At 43.9% G+C, this 9544-nt stretch overlaps 1 non-coding gene across 1 annotated transcript; it reads right to left on the bottom strand.

The window, feature by feature from the left end:
• Positions 1-8807: 8807 nt before the first annotated feature.
• LOC127758281 (small nucleolar RNA Z247) lies at positions 8808-8946 on the bottom strand. Its single transcript, XR_008013704.1, has one exon. It is a non-coding gene; the product is annotated as a small nucleolar RNA Z247 (small nucleolar RNA).
• Between the last annotated feature and the right edge of the window lie 598 nt (positions 8947-9544).

The raw sequence follows: 9544 nt of genomic DNA, 5'->3' as shown, positions 1-9544 counted from the left end.
TAGACAATTTCTTTTACCATCCACAAAAAAATAGAAAGGTGTTTATTTTGTTAGCGTGGTAGCTCTTTTACCTATCACTATTTGCAATCTACAAATTAAGATGTTACTTCAAAAAGATTTAAACAGAGATTTTGATTACTTTGGACTTTAAAGCAGTTGCACAACAGCCATGGACTTAAATAAGCTGTAAAGTTACCTTATTTAGAAAGCCTGCACCAAACGCTCTAGTAACCTTCAACTGTCGTTTCACCCTGTCATTATACACAGATTGAGGATCATTAGGACATTCTGCCCTAACCCTTGAGACTTCATGCAGAGAACATAGAAAAAATGAGGATGACAAATAATTATAATATTGTAGAGTACAACATAGAACGGTAACCCTAACTATATAAATGAAAAACCTGATGATTCATAGTACGAACATGTAAGACAATTTATGGTTAAATATGTTCTCCCAGTACAACATAAGGCACAACTAAAGGATTGCGACTGCGAAAGGATGTCGCAAAATTTACATCATATGTTCTAAGGAATTTGACTCATATATGTTCCAAGGAATTTGCCGTAAGAGGATGCAACCAACATCGCAACAGGACATTATCAAGTAACATGACTGAATATTCAGTCTAAGATTTATCACTACCTTCAAAGAATTCAGTAGGCGTATTTGCAAGGTTAGGTGATGTTTTCATGATTATGCAAACTATAGAGGGAGAATTGTTCTTCAGGTGGAAAATAGAGTGGGTCAGAGCACTATTAGGGTGTCAGTTGAAAAATAGAGTTTAGTCATTAGCAGGGCCAACGCCAACCTATGACTAAGAAATAAGATTAAATATGAATGTTAATGTATAGACCCACAGAGTAGATAATATAGTTTGCGAATGTTGAGGAATTATATATACCTAAAGATATATTTTGAAAAACAAGCTTAGAATGGATAATTAATATTACATATGAATACACAATTTCTCATCGAGATGGATACTTGTTATTGTAATTTGTGGGATGTTGTACCGTAGGATCTCAAACATCCAACATAATTACATATTTAGTCCTCTTGATGCATGTGAACAGATCCTTATATTGGTTCAAAATAACTTTCAGGAAAACAGAGGGAAATTATCTGTGTTTGTTCACGATCCATGTGCTCTGACGTTACACTCATAGCAAACCTCTTGCTTTTATTGTAAATAGTCTGATTCCAAAAAAGAGACCTAGCTACCACATGAAAGATCATATAAAGTTCAGAATCAAAAAGAGAAGAGGAAGGTGGGAGCAGAAGCAATGAAGCAGTACCTGTGGGTGAAGTAGGGAGAAGACGGCGTCGGCGTGACCGGTATCTCAAAATTATATATAACACCTAAAGCACAATAGAAATCATGAGGAAAAGTTTATTTGAGTATTGTTACTTTAATTTTGAGATATTAAGATGTGAGATTTCTGCCAAATATACCACTGTAACTACAAATGATTGTCAGTCCAGCTACTCTAATAACAGAAATATTTGATAACTATGAACATGTGAACCCAAATGGCATTTAAATCTGAACAAATATACATTAGCACAACTTGGTCAGAAAAAGAATGGATCGATTGGTGCTCATGAACTGCTTGACAAAATGCCTCTCAATTTTCTATCCGAAATTGCGGCAGTGTGGTCCCTGAGGTGGAGGTGCGTAGGAAATCGACAAGGCGGCGGATCCAGTCAGCCTATGGTTGGATGGCATATATATACCTACATTCTAGCTAAGATTGTGACCAGATGTATTGCCTCTGCTTTCTGAAGAGTGCAATAGATCACTATATCAAGCTTCTCTAGGTAGGTCATACAAAGCAGCACTAAATATCTCATATTGCCATCTCGGGTCATGAATGTTTTGCAAAATAAGCTAAAATGCTCAAAGAGAATGCTGTAATCTGGAACCGAACAGGCAAATGCATCATCCAGAGCTAAAATGCCTAGTTGCGCCAAAGAACCGGATCACATGGCAAGGTCAGTGAGTATGAGCAACTTCTATAGGAAAATTTCTATAAGCAAATTTCTATAGGAATGAAATTGTTCTGAAAAAATATGCAGTGAATAAATAGATCCATCGCCACCAATTATCATTTCATTTCTGCATTGCCGTTGACATATTCAAAATATCTCACCTATAGGAGACGAAGGCGAGCCGGCGCACTTGACGACAGAGCCAGCACCCAGCGGCGGCAGGGGATGTTGCTATATTGCTCAGCTAAAAACTCAAGATGTTATTGTTCTTGTACTGAATCTGCAATAAGATGAAATTCATGGCTATAAAAGGGTAAAATGATTCAGATGCATTTCATTTCTGAAGAAATCTGCATTATCATCTTGGCAAGGAGATCAATTTTGCAGTGTATCCATGATTCTGATTTATCAATCCATAGAAAAGAAGAATATATGTATCCTGATGCTAGCACTTTGTAGCCATGGATAAGAACGGGATGCAATGATTGTAGTTGCACAGTTTGTACTACACTTTAACCATCAGAAGAACAAACACCTTGGAGTAACTTGCCAACAATTCAATGTCATCATCTTGTACCTGGCGACGGGAGAGCTTCCAGCGTGCAGGGATGGGTAGCGGCGCCGGTGGTTGGGGGGAGCGCGCGCCGGAGACCTTCGGGGCGGGGAGACGGCGGTTAGGGTTGGGAATCGCGAGGGTGAGGAGATGTGAGTGGCGGCGGCGCGAAACTGACCTGCGGGGAGACGCCGGCGACGGCGGCGATGTGGATCGGCTGAGGCCGAGCCGGCGGCGGGGATCGGTGGCGGCGAGGTCCAGATCGCGTCGACGGAAATCCTAGACGACGACGGATGCGACGACGGCGATGGGGATCGGGTTGAGGGCGAGCCGGCGGCGGGGATCGGTGGCGGCGAGACGACTGATGCGACGACGGGGATCGGCGGCAGTCGATGGCGGCGGCGTCGGCGGATCGGCGGCAGTCGATGGTGGCGGCGTCGGATCGGCGAAAATCGAGGGCGGCGGCAGTCGAGGACGGCGGCGTCGGCGGTGGCTCGCGTGGAAGGGAGCGGCGTGGGCGGATCGGCGGCGTCGTGGCTCGCGTGGAAGGGAGAGATCAGGGAGCGGAGAGGAGCGCGCAATCGAGGGATCGTGATCTGGACCGCGAGGGAGGTGGGAGGTGGATCGCGAGGTGGGAGGTGGGAGCGATCTGGACCGTTGGGATCTCACCGAGATAATCCTGACCATTACCATTACATGAGGAATGAAAGAATGAGTGAATAATTGAAACCATTTGTTGAAAGATGAGCTCATTTCATTAATGATGTCACTCCAGAAAGGGAAGTAACGATAGATATATTATATATCCAAAGTTTAATTATGTGTGTTATTCTACCATATATGCAACATAATCTGTTAATAAAACTAGGGCCCTTCTTGTCAGAAAAAAGTGAGAGAGTTTTGACGATATTCAAAGTAATTTCAAAAGAGTTTTTGAACGTGAAAATAATTATTGTATTTGGAGTCTCTACGTCCGACGCAAATCATCCGACTACCGTACGACTGAAACGGCAACAACGAACAACTTGATGGCGTGAGACGACTCTATATATGAATCGGTCCAATGCCATGCAAGCCCATATACAAGTCTAGACTCTAAGCCCAAACTGAGGAAGACAGCATTAACATGGCGGACATGGCTACACGACAGTTCTGCCGGAGTTTTGGTCGATCTGAATCACTGCCTGCTAACTTCGATCTCTAACATTCTCTTGTAATGTTTTCACAGCTGCAGGTACTCATTTTCTAGACAAGTTTTTTTTTACCCTCTTAATATACTCCTCCGTTTCAGGTTATAAGTAGTTTTGATTTTGATCAAAGTTAAACTGCTTGAAGTTTGACCAAGTTTGTAAAAAAAAAATAGTAACATTTTCACCCCCAAGATATTGTAAATATTACTATAGTTATCTATAAACTTAGTTAAATTTAAAGTAGTTTAACTTTGATCAATGTCAAAGTAGTTTAACTTATAATATGAAACGGAGAGAGTATATACCACAGTTTCAAGTTCTATTTTTATGGCTATAACAGGTTGCATTAAACAAAATATAAATGCAGTGATGTCCAAAACCACAGGCATAGTTTCTAATCTATCTATTATATACTAAAAGTCCATTAAACTTTCTATAAACGCTCCTAGGCCGCCACGTGCACCTCTAAAAAACGCTCTTATACCCAACCAGGGCATACCGACAGCAGATGGCTGCGCTTGTAACTCCTCCATCACTTGCCACGTTTTATACTTCATCTCCTCCTGTGGCTCACCATATATGCCCGTGAATCACCAGGAGCTTCCACCAGTCCCCCGGACCTCCATATCAACATAATTCTTTGATTTATCTTTTAGAATCATGTCAACTCCTCTCCTCCACAACACTGCAATTCCCCCCCCCCCCCTTTCCGTCGCAATCCCCCCCTTTTCCGTCACAATCCACCACCTCCATGTTCTCTAATCCAAGCTTTCTTCGCAAAACATCCATCCTCTGCGAGTCGAGTTTTGTTTCTGACAGGAAGAGGACATCCACCCCCATAGACTTCTGACAATTCAGAAGCCCCCGAACTGCCGGGGCGTTTCCCAAACCCCGGCAGTTCCATGCCATAAGTTTCATTGATCCCCGCAGGACCGGTCCGCCGGCCCCACAAATTCATTAACTGTCTGATCCTCCTTTGCATCACACTTTGCTTTCTTTTGTTCATCAACATCCATCTGGACCATCTCAGCCTCCCTGGCTCGTTTTTTGCCCTCATCCACCATAGGCGTCTTACTTGCTGTTTGTTGCCCATCATGGCGGGAAATCCGTTTGAAAGTACTCTTGCTACTTCCTTTTGGAATAACATCCATCTTCTCTTCACCTTTCTGTGAATGTGGAAGCGTTCTCACCTCCCGGAGGAGGCCGCGTGATTATATTTATACTGTCAAGAACAGCCCTTGACGTGGCACTTACAGAGGATATGATCAAGTTGTTACAACGGATATTATCCATCTCAACTACCCTATTATCTAGCCAGCAACTCAACTAACTAGAAGATAAGATGTACATTGTTTTACACTCCCCCTCAATCATAACTTGGACAAGTTAAGATTGTACATGAAATGTCTTAGACTCTGTATAGACAGAGCCTTTGTAAATCCATCGGCTATTTGATCTTTTGATCCAATAAACCTGATATCAAGCATCTTATTTGCTACTCTTTCTCTTACAAAGTGATAATCAATCTCAATGTGCTTTGTTCGTGCATGAAAGACCGGATTTGAGGACAAATATGTTGCTCCTAAATTGTCACACCATAACACAGGCGATTGAGCAATCTTTACTCCCAATTCTTCAAGAACTGACTGAACCCAAATTAACTCAGCAGTAGCATTGGCCATAGCTTTATATTCTGCTTCGGTACTAGACCTAGATACTGTTGGTTGTTTCCTAGCACTCCATGACACAATATTAGGTCCAAAGTAAATTACAAAACCTCCTGTAGACCTTCTGTCATCTAGACTACCAGCCCAATCAGCATCAGAAAAGGCACTGACTAGAGTAGAACTAGACCTCTTAAAGTGCAGACCAACATCAACAGTTCCTTTGATATATCTGAGTATACGTTTTACAGCCAACCAATGTTCTGAAGTAGGAGCATGAAGATATTGACATACCTTATTAACAACAAAAGCCAAATCCGATCTGGTGAGTGTTAAGTATTGTAGTCCTCCTACAATACTCCTGTACCGAGTACTGTCCTCAGTACCAAGAGGATTTCCTTTGTGTGCCATCAACTTCTCTGTCACAGCTAGCGGCGTGGAAGCTGATTTGCAATCTTTCATACCAACTTTAGTTAGCAAATCTAAGGCATACTTTGCTTGATTCAACAGTATACCATCAGATACTTTCTTCACCTCTATTCCCAAGAAATAATGTAGCTCACCCAAGTCTTTTAAGGCAAAATCAGACCATAGGTTCTTAAGCAAGGCTGTGACTGCATCACTTGAGGAACTTGTGACAATAATGTCATCCACATAAATTAACATATACATAGTTATTCCATTTTTATTATAAATGAACAGGGAAGTATCCGCCTTTGACGAAGTAAAACCTAGTTCAAATAACTTGTGACTCAACCTAGAGTACCAGGCTCTAGGTGCTTGTTTCAATCCATAGATAGCCTTATCAAGTTTGCAAACTAAGGTTGATTTACTTTCATACCCTGGTGGTTGTTTCATATAAACCTCTTCTTCTAGAATACCATGTAAAAAGGCATTCTGAACATCTAATTGTCTTAGTGACCATCCTCTAGAGACAGCAATACCAAGAACAAGTCTAATTGTTGCAATTTTAACTACTGGACTGAAAGTATCCTCATAGTCTATACCATACCTTTGTCTGAAGCCCATGGCTACCAACCTTGCTTTATATCTGTCTAAAGAACCATCTGCTTTTCTTTTGATTTTATACACCCATTTGCAATCAATTACATTCTTACCTTGCGGTGCTTTTACCAGATGCCATGTGTTATTCCTCACAAGGGCATTATACTCCTCATCCATTGCTTGTTTCCAGCGTGAGTCTCCTAATGCTTCTTGCACATCTATTGGTTCACCTGTAGAGCAAGCTAAAGAGTAATTAATAGTTCCATCAACATCTAACCTTGGTTTAGTTATACCACTTTGCAACCGGGTGCGGTGCCTGACTGGTTCTGGCTGTACTGGTTGTGCTGGAGGAGTCTGCACAGAAGATCCTGCATGCGAACCTGAGCTGGAATGATTGCTGCTGCCCGCTATATGGCCACTGCTGCTTGCTGTCGAATGGCTATTTGTTGCATGGCTTGGACTGCTGCTTGCTGTCGCATGGCTACTGGCTGCATGGCTTGAGCTCTGACCTGAGCCATCTGACATTGAAGTTTGATTGGTCTCGGATTCAGTGCTGCTGCCATCAATCTCGCTGCCGGTTGACATGATTTCATGTGAGCTTTGCATCAGATCTTCACCGTTTTGCCTCAGATTTCCACCATTTTGCACCAAATTTTCGCCAGCGATCTGTGCTGCTCCTGTTGCTTGATCATCACAGGCAGGGTTAGTAGAACATGTTAGCATATGATCATTAGTAATTTCTCCCCCTTGATCGGTGATGGACAGCAAATGAGAAGGCAAGAGAGAGATCTCACGCTGGAGACGGGCGCCGGCATTGGGATGCAGGGAGGCGAACGGAAAGACTGTCTCATCGAAGACAACATCACGCGAGATATAGACACGGCCAGTGGATATCTCAAGGCACTTGTATCCTTTGTGGAGAGGACTATAGCCAAGGAAAGCACACCGGATTGATCTAAAAGAAAGTTTGCGATGATTATATGGTCGTAGGTTTGGCCAGCAGGCACACCCGAACACGCGCAAGTGGCTGAACTCAGGACTTGCAGAGAAAAGCTGTTCAAACGGCGTTTTGAATGAGATAGCAGAACCAGGCAACCTGTTAATGAGATATGTGGCGGTAAGAAAGGCTTCATCCCAGAATTTTAAAGGAACCAAGGCTTGGGATAGAAGAGCAAGGCCTTTCTCAACTATGTCACGATGCTTACATTCTGCTGAGCCGTTTTGCTGATGCGCGTGAGGGCAAGAAACATGGTGAGTTATGCCTATCTTCTGGAAAAGGGAGTTTAATTTCTCGTACTCACCACCCCAATCGGTCTGCATGGTGAGTATTTTGGTTTTAAACTGTCGTTCGACATACTGTTGAAAGTTTAGGAAGGCTTGAAAGACATCGGATTTCTTTTTAAGAAGATAGATCCATGTGTATTTACTAAAATCATCGATGAAACTAACATAATAATCATGTCGCCTAATAGAAGTGGGCGCCGGTCCCCAAACATCAGAAAATACAAGAGCAAACGGAACATTAGTTGAACTCAGAGATTTAGGGTATGGCAACTGATGGCTCTTAGCCCGTTAACATGAATCACAAATGTGTTCTACATTATTGGACTCGCTAGAACAAGGAAGCTGAAAACTTTTAATGACTCGACTAACAATCGGAAAAGCTGGATGACCTAAACGATAATGCCACCTAGTCGAAGATGGCTTGACAATGCTCAAGGCATGTTTATTGAGACTTGAATCACCGGGTGCTGGAGCCAAAGGATAAAGCCGTCCCTTACTTCTGCCGTGAAGAAGCAACTTCCTCATTGCCTGATCCTTGATGTTAAAGAATTTGGGGTAAATTTCAACGAATGCATTATTATCAAAGGCTAAGCGATTTGCTGAGACAAGGTTCTTATTTGCAGATGGAACATAAAGTATATTTTTCAGATGTAAATCTTTGTTTGGGGTTGAAATTACTGAATGACCAATATGACTAATGTTCATACCTGTGCCATTGGCTGCATGGACTTGCTCCTGTCCATTATACTTCTCACGAACAGAGAGCTTGTCAAGCTCCCCAGTGATGTGGTCGGTGGCACCGCAGTCGACATACCAGTTGGTATCTATGCCGTAGGCGGAGTTCGTCGCTGCTGCTGCAACCTTCTCTTCAGGCTGATAGGTTTGATCAAACCTATACCAGCACTTGAGCACCGTATGGCCAGTTTTGCCACACAGTTGACAGACCGGACGTGGTCCTTGTGGACCTCCACCGCGTCCGCCATTGCCACGGCCACGGCCTCCATTGCCGCCGCCACCACGACCGCGGAAGTTGTTGCCGTTGCCGTTGCCACGTCCGCGTGAAGCGGCTTTAGCAGAAGATTGGATTTGTCCGCCTCCTTGGAGATGATCCATCCGGTTGTCGTAGCTAACCATCTGAGAATACAAATCACTCAAGGAGATTGGATCAGATCGACCTACCACGGTGGAAACCAGCGGATTGTAGTCGATGTCGAGGCCCACGAGGATGTACGACACCAGTTCTTCGTCATCCAGGGGCTTGCCAGCTGACGCAAGATCGTCAGCCAGCCCCTTCATCTTGGAGAAGTAGACTGCAGTGGTCATGGATCCCTTCCTGGTGTTGGCAAGGCTGATCCTGAGGTTGGTGATGCGTGCGCGAGATTGAGATGCATACATGTTGGTGAGGGCATCCCAAACTTGTGCCGAGGTGTTGAGAGTCGCCACTTGTTGCAGAACGTCCTTGGACAGGGAATTTAGCAGATAGGCAAGAACCTGCTGGTCCTAAGCCATCCACTTTGCGTAGTCCGGGTTCTTGGTGACGATCTCCTTGTCGTTCTTGTCGACGGTGGTCCTCGTCTTGGCCAGCTCCACAGCCGTGCCGTCGAGGTAGTCGGTGAGCAGCGCTCCGCGAAGCGCAGGGAGAACTTGTGCGCGCCAGAGAACGTAGTTGTCCCTGGTGAGCTTCTCTGTCACCGGTGGACCGAGTGCAGCCGGCGCAGATATGGAAGAGGAACTCGCCATGGCGAAAAAAGGCAAGAAAAGGATCTAGGGTTTATGTTGGGTAGAAGAGAGAGGCTCTGATACCAGGTGAATGTGGAAGCGTTCTCACCTCCCGGAGGAGGCCGTGTGATTATAT

Source organism: Oryza glaberrima, chromosome 12, assembly GCF_000147395.1.
Source record: "Oryza glaberrima chromosome 12, OglaRS2, whole genome shotgun sequence".
NCBI lineage: Eukaryota > Viridiplantae > Streptophyta > Magnoliopsida > Poales > Poaceae > Oryza > Oryza glaberrima.
The sequence above is the reverse complement of the archived record's forward strand: the minus strand, read 5'-3'. Positions and strand labels throughout refer to the sequence as shown.